Here is a 20,965-nt window from a genome sequence, read left to right as displayed (position 1 = left end):
ACCCCAAAAGCACGGGCAACCAAAGGAAAAATAAACAAATGGGATTATATCAAACTAAAAAGCTTCTGCACAGCAAAAGAAACAATTAACAGAGTTAAAAGACAACCAACAGAGTGGGAGAAAATATTTGCAAAATATACATCTGACAAAGGATTAATATCCAGAATATACAAGGAACTCAAACAACTTTACAAGAAGAAAACAAGCAACCCAATTAAAAAATGGGCCAAAGAGCTAAGTAGGCATTTCTCTAAGGAAGATATCCAAATGGCCAACAGACATATGAAAAAATGCTCAACATCACTCAGCATCCGGGAAATGCAAATCAAAACCACATTGAGATACCATCTAACCCCAGTTAGGATGGCTAAAATCCAAAAGACTATGAACGATAAATGCTGGCGAGGCTGCGGAGAAAAGGGAACTCTCATACATTGTTGGTGGGACTGCAAAATGGTGCAGCCTCTATGGAAAATGGTATGGAGGTTCCTCAAACAATTGCAGATAGATCTACCATACAACCCAGCTATCCCACTGTTGGGAATATACCCAGAGGAATGGAAATCATCAAGTCGAAGGTATACCTGTTCCCCAATGTTTATCGCAGCACTCTTTACAATAGCCAAGAGTTGGAACCAGCCCAAATGTCCATCATCAGATGAGTGGATACGGAAAATGTGGTACATCTACACAATGGAATACTACTCAGCTATAAAAACGAATGAAATACTGCCATTTGCAACAACATGGATGGACCTTGAGAGAATTATATTAAGTGAAACAAGTCAGGCACAGAAAGAGAAATACCACATGTTCTCACTTATTGGTGGGAGCTAAAAATTAATATATAAATTCACACACACACACACACACAAAACCGGGGGGGGGGGAAGAAGATATAACAACCACAATTACTTGAAGTTGATACGACAAGCAAACAGAAAGGACATTGTTGGGGGGGGAGGGAGAATGGAGGGAGGTTTTGGTGATGGGGAGCAATAATCAGCCACAATGTATATCGACAAAATAAAAATTTAAAAAAAAAAAAAAAAAGAATCATGGATGTCCCGGAAGGGGAGGGGAAAGGAAAAGGCATGTAAAACCTATTCAACAAAATAATAATGGAAAACTTCCCAGGTACGGGGATAGACATGGACGTTCAGGTCCAGGAGGCTCAAGGATTCCCACACAGATTCAACCCAAATAGACCCTCTCCAAGACACATGACAGTCAAACTGTCAATGCTCAAAGGCAAAGAGAGAATCATAAAAGAAGCAAGAGAAAAGCATCAAGTCACCTATAAAGGAACACCTATCAAACTAACAGCAGACTTTTCAACAGAAACTCTACAGGCCAGAAGAAAGTGGGATGATATATTCCAAATACTAAAAGAAAAATAAATGCCAGCCTAGATTACTATATCCAACAATGCTATCCTTCAGAAATGAGGGAAAATAGTGTACTTTCCAGACAAACAAAAACCTAAGGAATTTACCACCACACGACCAGCCCTGCAAGAAATTCTCCAGGGAGTCGTACATCTGTAATCCAAAGAAGTGATAATCACTACCATAAATACACATGAAAGAACAAAACCCACTGGTAGAACAAAAATGCAAATGATAAAAGAAAGAGACTAAATTTTACCACACAAAAATCCATAATGACAATGTAATAATGTCCCTGCTTTATTTCTGATTTTACTAATTTCAGTCTTCTCTCTGTTTTTTCTTGGTCAGTCTAGATAAAGGTTTGCAAATTTTGTTGATCTTTCTAAAGAACCAACTTTTGGTTTTGTTGATTTTCTATATTGTTTTTTAATTCCCTATTTCATATATTTCTGTTGTCATCTTTGTTATTTCTACTTATATTTGCCTTTGGTTTAGTTTACTCTTCTTTTTCTATTTTCTTAAGGTAGAAGTTCACATTACTGATTTGAAATTTTTCTTATTTTTAATATAGATGTTTACAAGCATACATTTTCCTCTAAGCACTGCATGAGCCCTGCATCCTATAAACTTTGATATGTTGCTTTGATTTTTATATCACAGTACTCTCTAGCTTCCCTGTGATTTTTCTTCTTACCCTTTATTTAGAAGTGTTATTTAATTTCCATACATTTGTGAATTCTCTAAATTTCCTTAGACTTGTTTTGTGGCTAAAAAAAAGTTATAATTTTAATTGCAATTTCAACATTTTTAAAACATTTTTTACCTTTAATCTTTAGTTCTTTGGGAAACATAGTTCTCTTTTAGAACAAGGCTTTGTAATGTGTGTAGAGCAGTATATATGCAATAATTGCTTCAGTTGAAAACCTCTCTATTTAAAGCCTGTAAATCAAAAACTCAAAGAAAACTTGTTCTTCACCTGTAAAAACAAAAAACAAAGTACAGAATTATCTTCCCTCTTTTTGTTCTGATTAAAAACAAAACAGATTACACATAATGCCTTAAAAAATTTTATGTCATGAATCAAAATTATTTAAGATTCCTTGGGAAACACCATCAAAAAAGAATTGATATTCAGTTGCCTTCACTGCTTGGCCTCTCCTCCAGCATCTAAAGTGACCACATAGGCATGGCCTCCAGCCAGGGCCAGCCATATCTCAGGTAAGGGGCTGGGGCTGCCTATCTGATACCATGGCTTATCTCTGCTTCTAGAACCAAATTCTGGTTTATCTTCTCACCAAAACCAGAGAGACTCTCATTCTCTCTCTTTTTAAAAATCTTCCAAAACTTTATATAGTTATTGCATTAGGAAAAAATCCAGAGAAAATTTTCTTTTTAAAAATCTTCATCAATTATAAGAATCGGGGACTACATGGGGAGAGTTTAGTTTATTTCTCCTTGTTCTCTAAGGAACACAAAGGAAACTGTCATCTCAGAAAATATCTTTTATTTTTCCTTGAGAGTCTAGAAAAATCAACTGCCTGTAGAGGAATACATTCTATGTCATGCTGAAAAATTATATTCAAATATAATTATTCAGATTAACACACAATACCTATAAGAAATATGCCTTCTTTCCATTCCCTCTGGCCAATACTAGGCAGAATTTTAAAGCAGTGTTAGACAAACCTGCTATTTCTTTTCATGCTCCTCTATCTCATCTGGACATTCCCTCTCTTCCTCTCTCTTTTCTCCCTACCCTAAAGACTGATAATCTCCAGATGTTCAAGGATTTCATCTGCCTTTCATTCATCCGTTCAACACATTTTTATTGAGTGCTCCTGTCTTCGTCCATTTGGGCTGCTGTAACAAACTACGATAAACTTGGTAGCTTATAAACAACAAACATTTATTTCTTACAGTTCTGGTGACTGGAAAGTTCAAGATCAAAGCTCTAGTAGGTCTGGTGTCCGGTGAGAGCCTGCTTCCTCATAGATAGCTGTCTTCTCACTGCAACCTCACAAGGTGGAGGGCGCCAGGAATAGCTCTGCAATCTCTTTATAAGGGAACTAACTCCATTAATGAGGTCAGAGTCTTCCAAAGGCTCCCCTTCCTAATATCATTACCTTGGGGGTTAGGACTTCAACATGTGAATTCTGGGAGGACATAAGCATTTTGACCATAGCAGCTTCCTATGTGCCAGATACTGAGATGGGAAAATATCTAACTTCCACCATAATATTCCTACATTTGCACATTTGTTTTTAAATAAACGCTTTAGGAAAAAGATCCTGTTTAACAAAATAATTATTACCAATGGTGTTATATTAACCATATGAGGGAAACTTATCTGGGGATGGGGAACAGAGACCTTCTAGGCTTTCAAGATGAATCTACCAACTCTGCTATAAAATAAACTATTTTCAACTTTTTATTTCTATCTACAAATAAGATTTTCAAATGTTAAAAATAGATTTATTTGTAGATAGAAATAAAAAGTAGAAAAATTCTTGAATAACTTTTTTTTCAGTGTGTTAATTAGTTTAAAAGAGTAATTCTTTGGTGGTATGGAAGGCCCTATGGTCAGGTTAAGTGACCTAGAGAAAAACTTCAAAATCAGTCCAATACTATATATTATAATTTCTCCTGGTAATTTTTTTCTGTTGTACTGAATAAATTAAGAAAATCAAAGAAGCTTTTGGCTTTGTGAGAAAATGTAGGCGAGACACTAAAGGAAGAATGTAGGAGGAAATGTCTACTAGAGAGAAAATAAAATCCCCAAAGAGCCAAGGGAGAATTTATGTTTCTACGATACTTAGCTTCTTAGTATGTAGTAGCTTAGACAAACACTAAAAATAACCTATGTTTGAGAAAGAAAAAACTCTTTCTTTCACCCTGGCATTTATGACTCATAATAGGGAAAAACATAGAACTTCAGGTGTCCTCTCCTGCACGTACATACACACACAGTTTTAAGTCTTTATTACCCCGTAATCAATAATTTTCTAAAAGACCTCTTGTACTTCTTACAAAACAAGCCAGTACATTATAAAATGAATGGAGTAGATCTTCATGGAAGACCATAAGATTTCTGAGGCATTGTGTTCACTTGGGTAGTGTTTACAACAGGCTATAAATGAATTCTTTTATGTTTTTATTGTAATATACTGAGTTGAGTCTTTTCATATACTCTTTCAAATTCTCCAATGAAGATAGAGTTCAGGCAGTTGAGATAAAACAATACATTCTAAAGTCAGTTTTGAAGGGAGCTGTTAATGTCCATTACAAATTGTTTCTAAGTTTCTTTCCTTGATGAATCCTTCTTTGCTTTGTGGTGATTTATATTAATTCACCAAACAGATAGAAGGACTCCTTAGGTGACACAAAAGAGAAGCTTTTAAAGCCAGATAGTCCAACTTTCCAACCCAAAATAGGCGTACTTGATATCTACTCTTGGTTTGAACACCTATACAAACAGAAGGTGCTGCCTGCCTCAGAAGACAACCTATTGCTCTTAATGGGCAGCTCTGTCAAGTGTTCTTCCTTATATTAAATTAAGAGCTGCCTTCCTACAACTTCTGCCCTCCAGATTTGTTCAAATTACATCTACTCACTTTTCCTCATGACATCCCCCAGATCCTCTTAAATCTACCTCTCTTCCAGGTGTTCTAGCTGTGACCTTGGGCATGACTAAGCCTCAGTTTTATTTGAAATGTGGTGATATGCGAATATCTTTTTCATAACATTGTTATGTTGTGTATATAGTTGGGTAAATGATGCAAGGAATATATTTAATATCATTTAAAAGAAGCTCTTATCTTCCTTTTATCAAGTGCCAGAGTAAGTCACTGGCTTTCTTTCAGCCAAAGTTAAGGGTTTCTAGTCTTCTGTTTATTATTATAAAATTGTTTTATGATTTGCTTCTTTTACAATAAAAAATAAAGACAACATTCTGGTATGTTGCCACCTGAGAAATTTATTGAGTTACTCCTGACCTTTTAACTTACTATTTTACTTATTTTTTAGATAGGTACCCAAAAGATATAAGACACAAATGCATTATTAATTATACTACCAATAGCAGTACTCTTCCAAATTTTCTGTTTTAATCAATGCTAAGGCCTAAGTCTAAACCTATGTAGGTAGAGAAAGAAAATTTTGCTTTTAGAACATCTGTCTCCCATTTCACGTTCATTCCCCTGCATTTGGGTGTAACATTGGGTGTCACATTCCATCTATAAGAATGCTCAGCTGTGAAACTATCCAATTTCTCTCCAAATCAATTAAAATGTACATATGTAGGATGCACTGTTGGTTGCTTATCCATCATCTGTGCCTCCTTGTTCCTTTCTAATAGAATCTGAATTTTGTTCAAGTATCCACCTGTCCTTGAAGTAACTCAGGAGAAGGTGACCTCATTCACTCATAGGGGTATATGCTGATTAGTCTACTGGCACATGACATTCCCCTAGTAACGGTGGCTGATCTGTGAGTGGACAGCAAGCATCTAAGAGGGATTCAGTCATACTGAAGAAAGAGAGGTTCAGTCATACTGAAGAAAGAGGGGTTCAGTCTTACTGAAAAAATGGTTCTAATTCTCTCTCTCTCTCTCTCCTACCCCCATCCCCAGATATGAACAAGGCAACATTTTGCCTGAATTGCTGCAGGCAGCCAGCTTGAGACCATGAGGAGAGCCAGCTTAAGGCCATAGCTTTTTGTACAGAGAAGACAGAAAAAAAGAGATGGCAAATCATCCCTGATGATTCCTTTGAGCTTCTGACTAAACCAGTGCAGGAACCTAACCTATCTCTAGAACTCTTGTTATGTAAGATAAGAATTTTTCTTATTTTTAAAGCCAATTTGAGTTGTTTTCCATTGCAGAAAGAATCCTAACTGATATACATATGCCCTGACTGATATTCGTTAATTAGGAATACTGATATTCATAAATTCATGTTCACCTGGACCCTTTGCTCTAGTTCAAATGAAGAAAGATTAAAATAAATAGGAAAACTAAATGCTACATATTTCTCATGCACAGATAGATGACAGGAATCTGTAAGACAGCATTAGTTTTTTACATAGGTGTTTATAAATCACAATCAATAACACACCTCTCCTCACTTCATATATTTCTATATTTTTATTTTCTTTTTTTCAAGTTTATTCAAATATTTCAATGTGAGATAGGAGAAATACCCAATATATATTCTATTTTTCTCCCAACCTCTATCCCTCCTCCCTTTCACCCCAGCAACGCTAGATATGTTCTCTCCCTCTGCAAGTCCAAATCATTACTGTGGTCTTTCTTTCCTTCCTTTTTTCTCTCCTAGCTCCCATTTATAAGTGAGAACATCCAGTATTTTTCCCCCATGCCTGGCTTATTTCACTTAACATAGTTTTCTCCAAGTTCATCCATGATGCTGTAAATGGCAGAATTTCATTATTTTTTATGGCTGCATAGTACTACATAGTGTATATATATGATATTTCCCTTATCCAGTAATCCATCTATGGACATTTAGGTTGGTTCTATATCTTGCTATTGTAAATAGACCTGCAATGAACATGGATGTGCATGTATCCCTCCGACATGATGATTTCCATTCCTTTAGGTATATACCCAGAAGTGTGATTGCTGGATCATATGGGAGTATTACCTGCAGTTGTTTGAGAAACCTCCATACTGTTTTCCATAGTGGCTGTACTAATTTACAGTCCCACCAATAGTGTAGAAGAGTTCCCCTTTCCCTGGATCCTCACCAGCATTTGTTATTCTCAGTCTTTTTGATTATAGCCAGTCTAACTCGGGAAATGATATTTCAATGTGGTTTTGATTTGCATTTCCCTGATGATTAGTGATGTCAAGCACGTTTTCAAGTACCTGTTGGCCATTTGTATATCTTCCTTTAAAATATGTCTGTTCAGCTCCTTTGCCCATTGCCTTTTTTTAATTGGGTTATATAGTAATGGCTGGGTTTTTTTTTTTGTTCTTTTTTTCTTTTTTTGCTGTGTAATTGCTTGAGTTCCTTGTATATTTGGGATATTAATCCCTTGTCAGATGTATAGTTTGCAAATATTTTCTCCCATTCTGTAGGTTGGCTTTTCACTCTATTAACTGTTTCCTTTACTGCACAGAAGCTTTTTATTTTGATATAATCCTATTTATTTATTTTTTCATTAGTTGTTTATGCTTTGGGGGTTTTATTCATAAAGTCTTTGCCCAGTCCAATTTCCTGAAGTGTTTCCCCTATGGTTCCTTTAGGAATTTTATAGTTCCAGGTCTTACACTTAAGATTTAATCCATTTTGGGTTGATTTTGGTATATGGTGGGAGGTGCAGGTCTAGTTTCATTCTTCTGCATATGGATGCCAATTTTCCTAGCACCATTTATTGAAGAGGCAGTCTTTCCCCAATGTATGCTCTTGTTGCATTTGTCAGAGAACAGTTGGCTGTAACTCTGTGGGTTGATTCCTGGGTTCTCTATTCTATTCAATTGGTCTAGTGTCTGTTTTTATGCCTGTACCATGCTGTTTTGGTTACTATAGCTTTGTAGTATAATTTGAAGTCAGGTACTGTTATGCCTCCAGCTTTATTATTATGTTTTTACTCAGGATTTCTTTGGCTATTTGGAGTCTTTTCTTGTTCCATATGAATGTTAGGATTTTTTTTTTTCTATTTCTGTGAAGAATGTTGTTGGTATTGTGATTACATTGAATCTGTATGTTGCTTTGGGTAGTATGGACATTTTACAGGCTTTGCAATGGTTATGCTTTAATCCATATATTAAACAAAAACTTTCTGATAAATTCTGTGTGCCTAGGGGGAGTTGTGTAATGGAGATTCATGTTATTTACTCATTCAAGAGTCTGATAAGGGCTTAATCTCATTTTAAATTTCAATATCTGAAGGACAAGGCCCATTTGAATATTCTTCTGGAGTTACTGAAGAATTACGAAGCAACTGTTATAACTAATATAAACCTTGAATGTGACCTGTGGGAAAAGAAATAGTTTATCTATAATACCCCCTTCCTAAACTTTGAAATGGTAAAAATCTCAAGATATTTGGATGCATAAGGAAGGGGAATAAAATTGCTTATGTTTGCTAAGCAACATAGAAAATGTACTTCAAATTGCCTACTTTCTAAAAGGGCTCTTTCTAAGTGTATGACTTTATAGTCAAAGAAACACTGAATGAAATGTTTAAAAACTAGGCTTTGGTCCTGGGTGTACACACAAATATATGTATACTTGTGTAGTATTGAAAGATCCTCATCCCCAATCTCTGCCTCAGTTTCCCTATCTAGAAATGCTTCTTGCCACACAGACCTGTTTTATTCTTTAGGAACTACAGGCATAGTGTTAAAGGCCTGTGAGGTCTTCAGTGGTCTAGAGAAATTTTGGAAACAGTATTGGCTTCAAAATATGAAAAGAAACCTGCAAATTTAAAAGTTCTAAATATGTAAGTAAATGACAATAAAGCATACCATCATGTCAAATAGTCAACTGAGATACTCAAGTCCAAAATGAATGTTATCCCTAAAAATTATGAAAGTTATTAAAATTAATTCAAATTTTATACAATAAAAAGTTATCACATATGGAGTATTAATATGATATGATATATAGACTAGAACCTGAAAAAATAAGTCTCTAGAGCCTACTGAGTACTAAAAATGGTTCTGGTGGCAGTTCTCACCAACCATAAGGCCCATTTTCCATCCATAAACCTTTTGGTAACTCTTGCCTTTATAAGGGTGCATTGCGAAGCTTGAAACATTGGGACATTCCTCACCCAGCACAAGCCTATCACCACTGCACCCTAAAAAGAACCCTCCCTGCCATTCATTCCTTTAACCAGTATGAGAGAGCTTTCACACGACAAAGCCCTCCATGTTGCCCTGAAACCAGCACACTCATAGATGCCCTAAACCCAATTAAAAACACAAAAAAAGGGCTCTTGATAACTTTCAGCCAATTCTGACATCAGAACAACTTAGGCAAAAGTTAGAATATCTGAAGTTGGTAGCTTCTAACCATCACTATCAACCTACCTTCATTCACTATATGCAGCAGTAAATCCCAAGTTTTTGAAAAAAAACGCATTCAAGGTTCTCTATAGTTTAGCCCCTGCTTTCCTATTCAGTCATATTTCCTATGATTCTATATATATTAATTTTTGCTCCACTTATTTGCATCAAATACCTTAAGTTTCCATATCACTTTGTGTGTTCTTTACTTTGGTACTGGGTTCTCTCCGACTCTCCTGGCTTTGCCTGTTTAGCTTTCCCAGACCTGTTTGAATTGGAGCATAAGCCCCTCCTTTGCATTCCCATAGATTCTGGGCAAAGCTCTATCACAGCAATTACCACATAGTTTTATAAGGATCTCCCCTTCTGGAATATGAGTTTTTCGAGAGCAAAGCCTCTGTCTAATGCATCTTTATCACCAGCATCTAAAATAGTTCCTGGATATAGGTATTTGGAGCATACTGGTGGAACTAGTGACCCATGGGCCCTATATGCTCTATTGAATTATTGTAAGAATGAACTTTTAAGTTGGAGTAACTGTGCAGAAAAAAATAGAATTTATGCAGCATAACTGAGAAACCTTATAAGAGACTAGATACTCAGCTCCTTGAGGTTCAGAGCTATAAGGGAGGGTCATGGCAGTCAGTCAAATGCATACAATACTGAGGTGCCCCAGAAAGAAGTGCTGAGAAACCCTGAACAGATCAGGCTCTGAAACTGTGTAAGTATGACCGCTGCTGCACCATACCCATCTCAAAAGAGCTGATTTTTGTGTTTTGAACTCCATTGGAATTCTATAGACTCTAATATCCAAAGTTCTGTGGGATGATTCACATTTTCTGTTTTGCCTATAAAATAGCAAACAACATTTTTTAAAGTCTTGTAATCCTTACATAAATGAAAATATAAAGAATTCTAACATAGCAACATTTTAAACACACGTAAGTCTTTCCACCTTAAAAAGAAGAGATGCTCCCTTGACTCTGAAATCTTCACCCAGTTACTGCCCTGCCTCTATCCTCCCCTTCATAGCCAAAACTTTGAAATAGTTGTCAATGTTCACTGTTTCCACTTCCTCACCTCCCACTTATTTTTCACTCCATTCAGGCTTCTACCCCTTCACTCCACCCAAAGAACTCTCATTAAATTCATCAGTGGCTTCCCTGTCACCAAATCCAATGGATGGCTTATTCTTCATATTACCACTCCTCTAAGCAACATTTTACATTGTTGATAACTCTTTCTTTTCGGAAATACTTTCTACATTTCCACACTTTACCTTCCATAATTTCATGCTGTCTTGGTTTTAATCCTATTTCTCTAACCCCCAATATCTGTCTACTTTGCTGGCTCTTCCACCTCCATTCACCTATTAATTGTTGGTCCCAATTCTTCTCACTTTGTTTTTGTCCCCCAGGGATTTTTACAAATCTATTCAGCTTCAATTACTACCTCAAAAGATCACCAACACAGGCCACTGCTCTGAGCTCCCAAATGCCTATGTGACATGTCTACTAAGACACCTTAAAGGCACATAACATACATCAAACCTAGCACTGAACTCATGATCCATTCCCTTTCACCAGAACCTGGCATTCCTATAGTATTCTCTAGTATGGTTAATGTCACCTCTATTTATTCAATGTAAAAACAAAAAAAAACCTAGGAGTCATCTTTGACATGTTGTCCTCTCTCAATCCTCATACTTCATCCATCAAAAGGTCTTATGTATTCTCATATAATACCTCTCAAGCCAATCACTTGTTTCCATCTCCTCATTAATAGTCTCAACTACCATTTAGTCCAAGCTACCATCATGTCTCATGTGAACTACCCCAACAGTCTTCTACTTGGATCTTACACCCAACCTGAAAACCATAGGCAGAAAAATCTTTTCACAATGCCAGTCTGGACGTATGTTAAAATTCATAATAAAACATTCTTAAATAGAATTAAGCAATATATAGTAATTATTATATAGCATGATCAAGTGGGATTTATTCCAGGAATGCAACGCTGATTCAATATTTAAAAAAACCAATCAACATAATCTACCACATTAATTGGCAAGGAATGGAAATCATTATGTCGAAGGGATACCGGCACTCCCATATACACTGCAGCTCTATTTACAATAGCCAAACTATGGAACCAAACTAAATGCCCATCGATGGATGACTGGATAAGGAAAGTGTGGTATATATACATAATGGAATACTACTCAGCCGTAAAAAAGAGTGAAATTGGCCAGCACACAACTGAGCAAATAGGTCTCACCACCGCCAAATCCCATCCCCAGCCCGGCCAAGTACACACCAACCAGAGAGGAGCCCCGCTGGAGAGGCCCAAGTCCCGCAGACACCACATGCCCTGCAGCATCAGCCCATGACCAAGCAGGTAGGCCTTGCCACCACCAGGCCCCAACACCAGCCCAGCTGAGTGCACACCAACCAGAGAGGCACCTTGCTGGAGAGGCCCAAGATCCACAGAGACCATGCACCAGATGGCACCAGCGTGCAACCAAGAAGGTAGGCCTCGCCAATGCCATACTCCATCCCCAGCCAGGCCAAGTGCACACTGACCAGAGAGGCACCCCGCTGGAGAGGCCCAAGTCCCATGGAGACCACCCACCCTGCAGTGCCAGTGCGTGACCAAGTAGGTAGTCCTTGCCAGCACCAGACCCCATCCCCAGGCTGGCCGAGTGTGCACCAACCAGAGAGGTGCCTCCCAGGAGAGGCTCAAGACCTGAGGTGACCATGCACACAAAGTGCCACTGGGTGACCAAGCAGACACTGAGGCAGCCATGCCAAACTGGCAGCCCTGACAGGATCCTAGCCAGACAATAGTGTCAAAAATGTGGACTATGAAATCCCTTCCCACAATGACTAAACATCAAATGAAAGATACCAGAAATACGAAAAATCAAGAAAGTACACCACCAAAGGGTAATAACTCTCAAGCTCTAGATCCTATAGAACAAGAAGCCCTTGAAATGTCTGATGAGTAATTTCAAGTGCTAATAATAAGAAAACCAGATGAGATACAAGAAAACTCAGCAAGACAACATGATGAAATGAGGAAACGTATACAGGACCTGAAAGAAGAAATGTACAAGGAAATCAATGCCCTGAAAAAGAATGTAGCAGAGCTTGCTGAGCTGAAGAAATCAGTCAACAAAATAAAAAACACAACAGAGAGTTTAACCAGCAGGCTTGCAGGAGCATAAGAGAAAACTTTGAAGATAAGCTGTTTGAAATAACACTGGCAGACAAAAAAAAAAAAAAAAAGAAAGAAAGAAAGAAAAAAGAATTAAAAACATTGAAGAAAATCTAAGAGAGATATAAGACAACCTTAAGCACTTAAATATCCGAGTAATGGGCATTCCAGAAGGGGAGGAAAAAGGAGACTGCATTGAAAACATATTCAACAAAATAGTGGCAAAAATCTTCCCAATTATAGGACAAGACACAGATCTTCAGATCCAAAAAGCACAAAGATCCCCAATGTATTCAACCCAAAAATGTCTTCTCTGAGACATGTTATGGTCAAATTAGCAAAACTCAAAGACAAAGAGAGAATCTTAAAAGCTGCAAGAGAGAAGTGTCAAATCACCTATAAGGGAGCCCCAATCAGACTAACATCAGACTTTTCATCACAAACCCTAAATGCAAGAAAGGAATGGGATGATATATTCAAAATACTAAAAGACAGAGATTGCCAGCCAAGAATACTCTACCCTGCAAAGCTATCCTTCCAAAATGAAGGGCAAATAGTATATTTCTCAGACAAACAAAAACTGTGGGAGTTCACTACCACATGACCACCCTTACAAGAAATTCTCAAGGAAGTACTGGGTTTGGTACCTGAAAAATAACTACCACTGCCATAAAAACTCCAGAAAAATCAAAACTGCCTAGTAAAATAAAAATGCCAACAATAAAGAGAAAAAAAAAGTTTATCTACACCCCAAGAAACCAGCAAATACAGAAGACAAACAGTAAATCAGAAAGTAAGGAGCAAAAGACACTTAAGACATCCAAACGAAAATTAATAAAATGCTAGAAGTAAATCAACACTTTTCAATAACAACTCTTAATGTAAAAGGCTTAAATTCCCCAATCAAAAGACACAGACTGGCTAACTGGATTAAAAAGGAGGACCCAACTACATGCTGCCTTCATGAGACCAACCTCACCTAAAAGACTCACATAGAGTAAGACTGAAAGGATGGAAAAAAATTTACCATACAAACAGAAATGAAAAATGTGCTGGAGTAGCTATTCTTATATCTGATAAAATAGACCTTAAACTAAAAACCACAAAAAGAGATAATGAGGGCCACTACATAATGATAAAAGGATTCATCCATCAAGAAGACATAACAATCATAAATATATACACAACCAATGTCAGAGCAGCCAGATTTATAAAGCAAACTCTATTAGACTTAAAGAAGGAAATAGACACTAATACCATAATAGCAGGGGACATGAACACACCACTATCATTACTGGACAGATCATCTAGGCAAAGAATCTGCAGAGAAACACAAGATCTAAACAACACTCTAGACCAATTGGACTTGGTAGATATCTACAGAACATTCCATCCAACAACCTCAGAATATTCATTCTTCTCATCAGTACATGGAGCATTCACAAGGATAGATCACATGTTAGGTCACAAATCAAGTCTCAACAAACTCAAAAAAACTGGAATTATTCCATGTATTTTTTCAGACCACAGTGGATTAAAATTTGAAATCAATAACAAATGAAATTCATTATACTATACAAACACTTGGAAATTAAACAGCATTCTACTTAATGACATATGGGTAGAAGAAAAAATCAAACAGTAAATCAAAAAATTTATTGAAACTAATGAAAACAGTGATACATCATACCAAAAGCAGTGGGATACTGCAAAAGCAGTATTAAGGGGGAAATTTATCACATTAAATGCTTATTTCAGAAGAATGGAAAGATGGCAAGTAAACAACCTAATACTTCACCTTAAAGAACTAGAAAAACAAGAGCAATCCAAACACAAATTTAGCAGATGGAAAGAAATCATTAAGATCAGAGCAGAACTTAATGAAATTGAAACCCCAAAAATGATACAAAAGATCAAAAAATAAATAAGTTGGGTTTTTTGAAAAGATAAATAAAATTGACAAACCATTAGCATGGCTAACAAAAAAAAGAAGAGAGAAGACCCAAATAACAAAAATTAGAAATGAAAAAGGGGATACTACAAGCAACACCTTTGAAATACAAGGAATCATTACAGACTACTATAAACAACTCTATACCAGCAAATTTGAAAATCTGGAGGAAATGGATGAATTTCTGGACACACATAAACTACCCAAACTGAGCCAATTTGATGTAGAAAATCTGAACAGACCAATATCAATAAAAGAGATTGAAGCTGTTATCAGAAGGTTCACAACAAAGAAAAGCCCAGGACCAGATTGGTTCACTGAACAATTCTACCAAACATTCAAAGAGGAATTTGGCACCAATTCTCTACAAACTATTCCAAAAGATTGAAATAGGGGCAAATCTCCCAAACTCATTTTATGAAGCAAACATCACCCTGATATCAAAACCAGGTAAAGATACAACTAAAAAAGAAAACTACTGGCCAATATCCTTGATGAATATAGATCCAAAAATCCTCAATAAAATAATAGCTAACAAAATACAGCAACACATACATAAAATTATACACCATGATCAAGTGGTATTCATGCCAGGGATGCAAGATTGGTTCAACATATGCAAATCAGTAAATGTGATACACCATATTAATCAGATCAAACACAAGGACCATATGATCATCTCTATAGATGCTGAAAAAGCATTTGATAAAATTCAACATTCATGAAAAGACCCTCTATAAGTTAGGTATAGATGGAAAGTATCTCAACATAATTAAACCTATATATGATAAACCCACTTCCAATATCATCCTGAATGGGAAAAAGCTGAAAGCCTTTCCTTTAAGAACAGGAACTAGACAAGGATGCCCATTCTCACCACTCTTATTCAACATAGTGTCAGAGGTGCTAGCCAGAGCAACTGGAGAAGAGAAGGATATAAAGGGCATTCAGAGAGGAAAAGATGAAGTCAAACTGTCCCTGTTTGCAGATCACATGATCCTGTATATCAAACAGCCAAAAGCCTCTACAAAAAAACTCTTGGAGTTGATAAATGGTTTCAGCAAACTAGCAGGATACAAAATCAACACACAGAAATCAGTAGCATTTCTATTGTTCAATAGTGAACATGTAGAAAGAGAAATCAAGAATTCTTGCCCATTTAAAATAGCCACCAAAATTATAAAATCTTAGGAATAGAGTTACCAAGGATGTGAAAAATCTCTATAATGAGAACTACAAACCACTGCTGAGAGAAATTAAAGAGGACACAATAAGATAGAAAGATATCCTATGCTCTTGGAATGGAAGAATCAACATTGTGAAAATGTCCATACTACCCTAGGTAATATACAAATTCAATGCAATCCCTATCAAAATTCCAATGACATTTTTCTCAGAAATGGACAAAACTATCCAGACATTTATATGGAATAACAAAAGACCACGCATAGCCAAAGCAATGCTGAGCAAAAAAAATAAAGCTGGAGGCATAACACTACCTGACTTTAAACTATACTACCAAGCTCTAATAACCAAAACAGCATGCTACTGGCATAACAAAGGGACACACTGATCAATGGAATAGAATAGAGAATCCAGAAATCAACCCACCTACAGCCATCTGGTCTTTGACAAAGGCACCAATCCTATACACTGGGGAAGAGACTGCCTCTTCAGCAAATGGTGCTGGGATAACTGGATATCCATGTGCAGGAGAATGAAACTAGACCCATACTTCTCACCTTATACTAAAATCTACTCAAAATGGATTAAAGGATTAAATATACACCCTGAAACAATAAATCTTCTCAAGGAAAACAGAAGAGAAACACTTCAGGAAGTAGGACTAGGCACAGACTTCATGAATGTGACCCCAAAAGCATGGGCAACCAAAGGAAAAATAAACAAATGGATTATATCAAACTAAAAAGCCTCTGCACAGCAAAAGAAATAATTAACAGAGTTAAAACACAACCAATGGAGTGGTAGAAAATATTTGCAAAATCTACTTCTTGCAAAGGATTAATATCCAGAATATACAAGGAATTCAAACAACCTTATGACAAAAAATCAAGTAACACAATTTAAAAAAGGGGACATGAGCTAAACAGGCAATTCTCAAAGGAAGATATGCGAATGGCCAACAGACACATGAAAAAATGCTCAGCCTCACTCAGAATTCAGAAAATGTAATTCAAAACTGTACTGAGATACCATCTCTTCACACTTAGGATGGCTAATATCCAAAAGACTATGAATGATAAATGCTGGCAAGGTTGCGGAGAAAAAGGAACTCTCCTACACTGTTGGTGGGACTGCTAAATGGTGCAGCCTCTATGGAAAATGGTATGGAGGTTCCTCAAACAATGTCAGATAGATCTACCATATGACCCAGCTCTCCCACTGCTGGGAATATACCCAGAAGAATGGAAATCATCAAGTTGAATGTATGCCTGTGCTCCAATGTTCATTGCAGCACTCTTTACAATAGCTAAGAGTTGGAACCAGCCCAAATGTCCACAATCAGATGAGTGGATACAGATAATGTGGTATATCTACACAATGGAATGCTACTCTGCTATAAAAAAAGAATGAAATACTGCCATTTGCAACGACATGGACGGACCTAGAGAGAATTATATTAAGTGAAACAAGTCAGGCACAGAAAGAGAAATATCACATGTTCTCACTTATTTGTGGGAGCAAAAAATAAATAAATACACAAATAAATGGGGGTGGGAGGGAAGAAGACACAACAATTACAATTACTTGAAGTTGATATGACAAGTGAACAGATATGAGGTTGTTGGGAGAGAGAGGGGGAGAGGGAGGAGGGAGGGAGGTTTCAGTGATAGGCCACAATATTCAACCACATTGTATATTGACAAAATAGAATTAAATTAAAAAAATAAAAAAGATAAACAACAACAACAAAAAAGAGTGAAATTCTGCCATTTGCAGCAACACAGAGGAGTGTGGAGAAAATAATGTTAAGTGGAATAAGCCTGACAAAGAAAGAGAAATACCACATGTTCTCACTTATAACCAGTGGTAAGAAAGAACGAGGAAAGAAAGAAGGAAGGAAGGAAGGTAGGAAGATAGGTAGGTAGGAAGGAAGGAAGGAAGGAAGGAAGGAAGGAAGGAAGGAAGGAGAAGAGAAGAGAAAAGAAAAAAAAAGAAAAGACAAGACCAAAACAATATGTTGAGCTTTCAGAAGGGGAAAACAAACCTAAGGATACTAGAGATGGGGAGGAGGCTGGGGGTGGTGGGTTTGGGAGAGGGATAGGAGAGGTAAAGGGTATAGAGAAAAATCATGATTTGTAATAATAATATGCTTATAATAAATAATAATAGAAATATAAAAAATAACAAACACATGATCATATCAATTGATGCAGAAAAAGAATTTGAAAAAATTCAGCATTGATTTATGATAAAAACTCTTAAAAACTAGGAAAGAGGGGACTTCTTCAATAAAGAACATCTACAGAAAGCCTACAGATAACATTATATTTGATGGTGAAAGACTGAATGCTTTTCTTCTAAAGTTGGGAACTGACACAGATGTCTACTCACAACTTTTATTCAACATAATACTGCAAGTGATAGCCAGTGAAATAAGGCCAGTATCTTAGGGTAAACATTAAATAACATAATGTTTGTGAAACTACTTAGTCTCTGGCACATAATTGGTCGATGTTGTTATTGATATTAGGGAGGATGAATCTATGGACTTTAGAGTCAGACAAACCTGTGTTAGAATCCCAGCTCTACCACTTACTAAGCTGTGTGACCTTGGAGAAGTCACTTCAGCTCTCTAACCCTCAGATGTTGCTACCAGGATTGGTAAATCAATTAACAACACTTGGCATAGCTCTTACAAACTGGATTGTAAGCTACTTAAATGCATGCACACAGCCTCACATATCTTCTTCTTGCCTTTTCAACTTCATTGCCAGCACCACCAGCACCACTTTGAAATACACAGACTTGCATATAAAAAGGTACTCAATAAATGCTGAATCAATTTGAATTTTTGTTTTTAATCCTTTGAACCTTTGAGATCTTGTCTTATTAACATTCTCATTAGAAATAACAGAACCCAACTTAAAGTAATTTAAACAATTTTTTTTTTTAAAGGAATGGGTTGTATGAGAATTCCTTTTTCTCCACAACCTCTCTAGCACTTATCATTCTCAGTCTTTTGGATGTTAGCCATCCTAACTGGGGTGAGATGGTATCTCAGTGTGATTTGCATTTCCTGGATGCTGAGTGATGTTGAGCATTTTTTCATGTGTCTGTTGGCCATTCGTATATCTTCCTTTGAGAAATGCCTATTCAGCTCCTTTGCCCATTTTTTAATTGGGTTATTTGTTTTTTTGCTGTAAAGTTGTTTGAGTTCCTTGTATATTCTGGATATTAATCCTTTCTCAGATGTATATTTGGCAAATATTTTCTCCCACTCTGTTGGTTGTCTTTTTACTCTTGATTTTGCTGTTTCTTTTGCTGTGCAGAAGCTTTTTAGTTTGATATAATCCCATTTGTTTATTTTTCCATTAGTTGCCAGTGCTTTTTGGTTCCCATTCATGAAGTGTGTACCCACTCCTACTTCCTGGAGTGTTTCCCCTTTGCAGCCTTTATGGAAAATGGTATGGAGGTTCCTCAAACAATTACAGATAGATCTACCATATGACCCAGCTATTCCACTGTTGGGAATATACCCAGAGGAATGGAAATCATCATGCTGAAGGGATACCTGTACTCCAATGTTTATCACAGCTCTATTTACAATAGCCAAGAGTTGGAACAGCCCAAATGTCCATCATCTGATGAGTGGGTAAGGCAATTGTGGTATATCTACAGAATGGAATATTACTCTGCTATAAAAAAAAAATGAAATACTACCATTCACAACAACATGGATGGACTTAGAGAAAATTATATTAAGTGAAACAACTCAGGCACAGAAAGAGAAATACCACATATTCTCACTTAGCTGTGGGAGCTAAAAATAAATAAATAAACACACAAACAAATAAAGGGTGGGATGGGAAGAAGACAGAATAACCACAAAAATTCCTTGGATTATTTAAGTCAAGTGAACAGTTATGATGCGAGGGGTGGTGGAGAGGAATGGGTAAAGGGGCATGAAAATCAATGACAATGTATATTGAGAAGTAAAATAAAATAATAATAATAATAAAGTAAAATAAAAATAAAATAAATGCTAAATTTTCTTTTCAAAAGTCTAAAATTAAAAAAAAATGAGGAATGGGTTGTATTGGAAGTGTATGGATTATTTTATGGAAGCCAAGGACAGGCAGGTCCTTCAAGGGACTGGAGCAAGGTCCTGGGAAATCAGCAGCAATACAGACAATTCTCTCTCCCCATCCATCCCACTGCTTTCCCATAGAGAAGCTTCCTTCTTTCATTCTGCTGAGTGGCTTGCTCTTTTTCTCTGTGTGTGTGATAGGAAGAAATTAAGTTTTTACTCTACAGTTTAATCTCCTTCTTATTGACCAGCTCAGCCTGACTGGTCATCTCTTGGCATCTACTGCTCCTGTCAGGAAATTTTGCTGTTCCTTTGTGGACAATTTATTTTCTTTCTCGCAGCTTTTAAGATTTTATTTTTTCTTTTTGTTTTGTAGCTTTATTACGATGTGCCTGGGTGTGAGTTTGTTTTATTTCTTTTTTGCTTGGGACTCGACGTACTTTTTAATCTAAAGATTAAATCATGTCTTTAGTCTGGAAAAGTCTCAGCCACTATCTCCTCAAAAAATTGTCACTACTTTCCCCTCTTCTATTTTCTCCCCTCTCCCTTATTTTTACTTATGCCGTTATTTCTTCTTCTATAATCCATGTCTCTTAACTTCTCCCTCACATTTTCTCTGTCTTAATCTCTTATACTATATTCTGACTATATATACTTTTATTCACATCTATCTTTCAATTTACTAATTATTAAGACCTGTCTACTTTACTATTAAACTCACTTGTAGGGGCTGTTTACTCATTTCAAAGACTGGATTTTTTCTCTTTTATTGCTAGGTCAAGTTGGCCTACTCATCTTTTTATAATGTCCCACAGAGGTAACAAATACCAGTATTAAATCCAATTTTAGAAAAATACTACAACTAATCTGGAATAGACATATGTGCTGATAACATACATTAAGGGGCATCAATTACACAGTAAATATAAGGTAACCAACATGAAACCACACCTCTGTCTTTGCTACTGTGGCATGGAGTTGGACGGGCCTTTCAGGCTGAGCATACTTCCAAAAAATTAAATGACCAGTGAAATCTAATTAGGAAGAAAGTTCCAAAATGATTATTCACCAGAATATCTTGCAGCTGATAAATGTCAGGAAGAACA

The 20,965-nt window shown here is 36.5% G+C and overlaps 1 protein-coding gene across 1 annotated transcript in view; it reads right to left on the bottom strand.

Annotated features, from left to right (window-relative positions):
* The window catches only part of DLG2 (discs large MAGUK scaffold protein 2), a 2,032,915-nt gene that overhangs the window by 1,434,052 nt on the left and 577,898 nt on the right, over positions 1-20,965 (bottom strand). The window lies entirely within an intron of this gene.

Source organism: Cynocephalus volans, chromosome 4 (assembly GCF_027409185.1).
Source record: "Cynocephalus volans isolate mCynVol1 chromosome 4, mCynVol1.pri, whole genome shotgun sequence".
Classification (NCBI taxonomy): Eukaryota; Metazoa; Chordata; class Mammalia; order Dermoptera; family Cynocephalidae; genus Cynocephalus; species Cynocephalus volans.
The sequence above is the reverse complement of the archived record's forward strand: the minus strand, read 5'-3'. Positions and strand labels throughout refer to the sequence as shown.